Source organism: Bos taurus, chromosome X (genome assembly GCF_002263795.3).
Source record: "Bos taurus isolate L1 Dominette 01449 registration number 42190680 breed Hereford chromosome X, ARS-UCD2.0, whole genome shotgun sequence".
In the NCBI taxonomy this organism is placed as follows: domain Eukaryota; kingdom Metazoa; phylum Chordata; class Mammalia; order Artiodactyla; family Bovidae; genus Bos; species Bos taurus.
In genome coordinates this window covers 122,073,025-122,079,024 of record NC_037357.1, presented here as the reverse complement: position 1 = coordinate 122,079,024, position 6,000 = coordinate 122,073,025, and positions in this window count along the sequence as shown.

The window sequence follows — 6,000 nt, the reverse complement described above, 5'->3', positions numbered from 1 at the left end:
GTATCAGGAGACATGTATAAGTTTATAGCAGCACATGCACGCTCATATCATCAAAAAGTTAAACAACCCTACAGTTATTCACTAATCATGGGTAAATAAATTACAGTATATGTATACAATGTAATACTACAGAGCAGTAAAATGAATCAGCTAGAGTTACACAGCACAACATGGGTGAATTTCTAAAACATAAAAATCAGAGAATGAAGTTGGAAAAGACATCATGTTGCATGACTCCATTTATTTAAAGTTCAAAATCAGGCAAAAGTAAAGATAACTATACGGTAAAAGTCTAAGATAATCAAGGGTAAAAAGTCATTATTATAAAACCATTTATCATCTGAAAAAAAATAATAGCTTTATTTGTATTGAATACCTTGCTGCCCTTTACTAGTTGTGCTCTTCTCCCGCTCCCCTTCACCCTCCTGATTTTATTAACTCTAAGGGACTGTGCTCAGGAAGCTTCAAAAACTGTGGTCTCATCACCTGTGGGAGCTCAGTTGAGGGTTTCTGTTTGTTTGTTTCATATTTACAGTCATTCTAATGAGTATCATAATTCATGAAAGAGGCTGGTGACAGAGAAACCACAAACTATCATGTTGAGATGCCTGCCATAAATCTATTTATCGCTATCTATATGTATTTTTTTTATCTCAGCACTGGAAAAAGGATATTATATTAGAAATTTGTTCCTAGGATCCTTAGTCCTTTTTCCATTCATCTTCTCCATTAAGTGCCACTTCCTTTTCTTCTATCATTGTGAGGTTACAATGATATTTTACAATGTAAAATATCTACCATTTCTTCTCAAAATAGCACCTCCCCTAGAAAAGGACAGAAATGGAAGTCTACTCATAGTCACAGCTAACACAGCCATTAATAATGCTTGGAGACACACTTTGAGCTTGGGAATAGAGATAAATAGACTGGAGATTTAGATACCCAAAGCCATACGGCATGGTAAACATTTTAAAGAATTTGATTAGTAAGCTCTGGAGAAGAATATGGGGGCAAGGGAAACACTTTTGATAACTGAATTCAGGTATCTAAAGAAGTGTCACATGCAAGCTGGATGTGATTTGTTCTTCATGACCTCAAGGGACAGAACTTGGATCAATGGGTGAAAGCTTCAGGAAGATTGATCTGAATCAACATAAGGGAGAGCCATGAAGAAATATGATAGCACCATAGGGAAGTGAATTGCATATTTCAAGAAGCATTATGAAAGAGGCTAACCAAGTAATGGCATAGGACTGAAGGGTAAAATAATTAATTTTTTAGGGTTCTAAGTTTCTAGGTTCTGTGCAGTTTCCAGGTATGAAAGAGGATGCTGAACTAGCAGTTAAGAGTCCAGAGTCATTGCACTGAAGTTCAGTTCAGTCGCTCAGTCGTGTCCGACTCTTTCTGATCCCATGAACCGCTGCACACCAGGCCTCCCTGTCCATCACGAGCTCCCAGAGTTCACCCAAACCCATGTCCATCAAGTTGGTGATGCCATCCAACCATCTCATCCTCTGTCATCCCCTTCTTCTCCTGCCCTCAATCTTTCCCATCATCAGGGTCTTTTCCAATGAGTAAGCTCTTCACATCAGGTGGCCAAAATATTGGAGTTTCAGCTTCAACATCGGTCCCTCCAATGAACACCAGGACTGATCTCCTTTAGGATGGACTGGCTGAATCTCCTTGCAGTCCAAGGGACTCTCAAGAGTGTTCTCCAACACCACAGCTAAAAGCATCAATTCTTCAGTGCTCAGCTTTCTTTATAGTCCAACTCTCACATCCATACATGACTACTGGTAAAACCATAGCTTTGACTAGATGGACCTTTGTTGGCAAAGTAATGTCTCTGCTTTTTAATATACTGTCTGGGTCATAACTTTCCTCCCAAGGAGTAAGTGTCTTTTAATTTCATGACTGCAATCACCTTCTGCAGTGATTTTGGAGCCCAGAAAAATAAAGTCTGACACTGTTTCCACTGTTTCCCCATCTATTTCCCATGAAGTGATGGGACTGGATGCCATGATCTTAGTTTTCTGAATGTTGAGCTTTAAGCCAACTTTTTCACTCTCCTCTTTCACTTTCATCAAGAGGCTTTTTAGTTCCTCTTCACTTTTTGCCATAAGGGTGGTGTCATCTGCATATCTTAGGTTGATATTTCTCCCGGCAATCTAGATTCCAGCTTGTGCTTCTTCCAGCCCAGTGTTTCTCATGATGTACTCTGCATATAAGTTAAATAAACAGGGTGACAATATACAGCCTTGCCATACTCCTTTTCCTATTTGGAACCAGTCTGTTGTTCCATGTCCAGTTCTAACTGTTGCTTCCTGACCTGCATACAGGTTTCTCAAGAGGCAAGTCAGATGGTCTGGTATTCCCCTCTCTTTCAGAATTTTCCATAGTTTATAGTGATCCACACAGTCAAAGGCTTTGGCATAGTAAATAAAGCAGAAATAGATGTTTTTCTAGAACTCTTTTGCTTTTGCTATGATCCAGCGGATGTTGGCAATTTGATCTCTGGTTCCTCTGCCTTTTCTAAAACCAGCTTGAACATCAGAAGTTCACAGTTCATGTATTACTGAAGCCTGGCTTGGACAATTTTGAGCATTACTTTACTAGCATGTGAGATGTGTGCAATTGTGTGGTAGTTTGAGCATTCTTTGGCATTGCCTTTCTTTGGGATTGGAATGAAAGCTGACCTTTTCCAGTCCTGTGGCCACTGCTGAGTTTTCCAAATTTGCTGGCATATTGAGTGCAACACTTTCACAGCATCATCTTTCAGGATTTGAAATAGCTCAACTGGAATTCCATCACCTCCACTAGCTTTGTTCATAGTGATGCTTCCTAAGGCCCACTTGACTTCACATCCAGCATGTCTGGCTCTAGGTCAGTGATCACACTGTCATGATTATCTGGTCCATGAAGATCTTTTTTTGTACAGTTCTCTGTATTCTTGCCACCTCTTCTTAATATTTTCTGCTTCTGCTAGGTCCATACCATTTCTGTCCTTTATTGTGCCCATCTTTTCATGAAATGTTCCCTTGGTTTCTCTAATTTTCTTAAAGAGATCTCTAGTCTTTCCCATCCTATTGTTTTCCTCTATTTCTTTGCATTGATCGCTGAGGAAGTCCTTCTTATGTGTCCTTGCTATTCTTTGGAACTCTGCATTCAAATGGGTATATCTTTCCTTTTTTCCTTTGCTTTTCCCTTCTCTTCTTTTCACAGCTACTTGTAAGGCCTCCTCAGACAGACATTTTGCTTTTTTGCATTTCTTTTTCTTGAGGATGGTCTTAATTCCTGCCTCCTGTACAATGTCACAAACCTTTGTCCATAGTTCATCAGGCACTCTGTCTATCAGATCTAGTCCCTTAAATGTATTTGTCACTTCCACTCTATAATCATAAGGGATTTGATTTAGGTCATACCTGAATGGTCTGGTGGTTTTCCCCACTTTCTTCAATTTAAGTCTGAATTTTGCAATAAGGAGTTCATGATCTGAGCCACAGTCAGCTCCCAGTCATGTTTTTGCTGACTGCATAGAGTTTCTCCATCTTTGGCTGCAAAGAATATAATCAATCTGATTTTGGTGTTGACCAAAATCTCATGTTCAAGAAGAATCAACTTGAGAGGAATTACCCTCCAAGAGTTGTTTTGGCTTTGGCTTCTATGAAATATCAGTATATTACCTGGAATTAAGTATCACAGTTTCTTTTTCATTATTTTGTTTTGTTACTAAGTAATACATAGGAGCAAAATTAATTGGTCACATATTGCTCACAGTATAAGTCTTTATAGTGTGTATGAATAGCTTACAGCATCCTTGATACCCCAGGAACCAGAGAGTCAGCTGTGTTTGTGTTTCATTATAAATTTTACAAAAGAGGGAAAACTATTTATCTTGGCACTAAGATTCAGGACTATGGACAGGAAAGAAGGCTCATTTCCTGTCCTACTATTCCTATCTCTATACAAGGAATTCATATCTACCCTTCAACTGCACTATAGTTTTTAGCAATTTCTAATAGAGAAGTATATCAGTCAGGGTTCTGGCAGGAAATAGAATTCTACTGGGTGACTCAATGAGGAGATTTTAATAAAGGACTACATTCAGATATGTGAATGGGGTTTAGGAAAACAACAAGGACGGTTGAGGCATCCAAGGATGAGTCATAACTGGAAGCCATTACCAACCCTAGGATTGAAGAGGTAATGGGAGGAAATAGTATCACATAAACTACTGAGAGCTGAAACCGTGGAGGAGACACGGAGCAGAAGCTATACTCATGGAGAGATTTGACCACAGCCCGAACCAAGGCACAGAGATGAGTGAAATAGGGAAGAGATATCCCAACTTTTCTATCTTCTTGTTCTGTGGTCTCATGCTGGTGCCTCCATTTAGCTGAGTCAATGAAGTAAACTCAGAAACTCAGTACAAGCTCATAAGTGCTTGTCTCCTAACTCCCATTTCAGATCTCTTCCCATAGCAGCATAGTTTCATGGGGACATAGTCTAGGAATAGTGATGACACACACCTGTAAGTAATTTAGCCCATATGCCACTTGGAGACAAAAATGATGCACAGGGTCACATTTATCGAAATTTCATCTTCATCTAAAAATTAATTCAGAAACTATATGGTGCTAGAGACAGAAATTATCTCAGACCTCATGGATCTTGTGCAAATATAAAAGTACCTGGAGACATTCTCAGAAAAAAGAAGAGGGGATATAGATGCTATAAGCAAAAATAAATGTTTGCCTATACAGATATATGTATCTGGGGTATATTGTGTAGATGTCTCTGTGTGTGTGCTTTTGGTAAGTATGCACACATCTGTATATGTATACTGAATATCCTCCATTTCCCTTCTCATATCCCTCCCCAGATCTACTCTCCACTCTTCTCTATCTACTTTGTATTCTGGGAGCCTGAGCTATGTAAATTATGTCAATAGGTTTACTCACCCTCTGGCCTCCTGTTCAGACTATGGGAGGAGCAATAGCTGAAGATTAGAAGGCAGTAAAAAAGGAAGGTCCTAATATTTATTCCTCTGACTCTCCTTATTCCCCTGATTCTCTTTGTAGGGTCACTATGGCTGGCCACCTCCTGAACTGAAAATCACAGTTTCTATCATGTAATCTATTTTTCTTTACAGGTTCCCTTGTTTCTCCTTCTCTTGTCCCTTCAGGGTTGATGGTACCTTGCTGTTACTGTCTTCTGTAACTCTGGTTTCCCTGAACCCTGCTCACTTCTTGTTAATAGTACCTTTATTAAAGTCTTCTCAGAATACTCAATTTGAGTGTGCCATCTGTTTCCAGCAGAAACTCTGACTGATACAATATGTCTTAACAGCTTATAAGGATCAATAGTGTTTTTCTAGTCTACTGTAACTTTCCATGTTTTAAAAAATTATATTTGCTTGGTAATAATCTGGGTCTGTTAGACTGTGAGGTCTTCAACAGATCCTTTGGCAAGGATCATATCATATACATGGTTGTAACATTTGCAGGCCTAAATAGCTCCTGACCATAGCTGGCAGTTAACAATTATTCTGAGGAATTGAGTTTAACTGAAATACAACAGCTATTCCTAGATGCTGATCTTGAATGAAGAAGATAAATATTATTTTAATCATTATATAAAAAGTCACATGATCCTAAAGAATTTGGGGATGTTAACTTGCTGAACATAATACCCATTTTAATGTCTTCTTCATGCAGAAATAAATGGTGTTTAAGGGTATTATAGAGCTTGCTGTGTAATTACATTAATCAGAGAGTGTCTCTTCTGTTGGTTCCTTTGCTGTTGCCATGGTAGCAACTACATGTTTGCAAGTAAAGAGCACATGTAGAACCCATTCTTAATTACAAGTATAGCACTACATTTCAGAGAACACAATAAATACGGAGGTCATGGAGAGCATAGAAAAGAGATATGATGAAAAGAGATTTGCTTTCCTATCTCTTGGTTATTCCCAAACCCTTTATTAATATGTTCTGACTC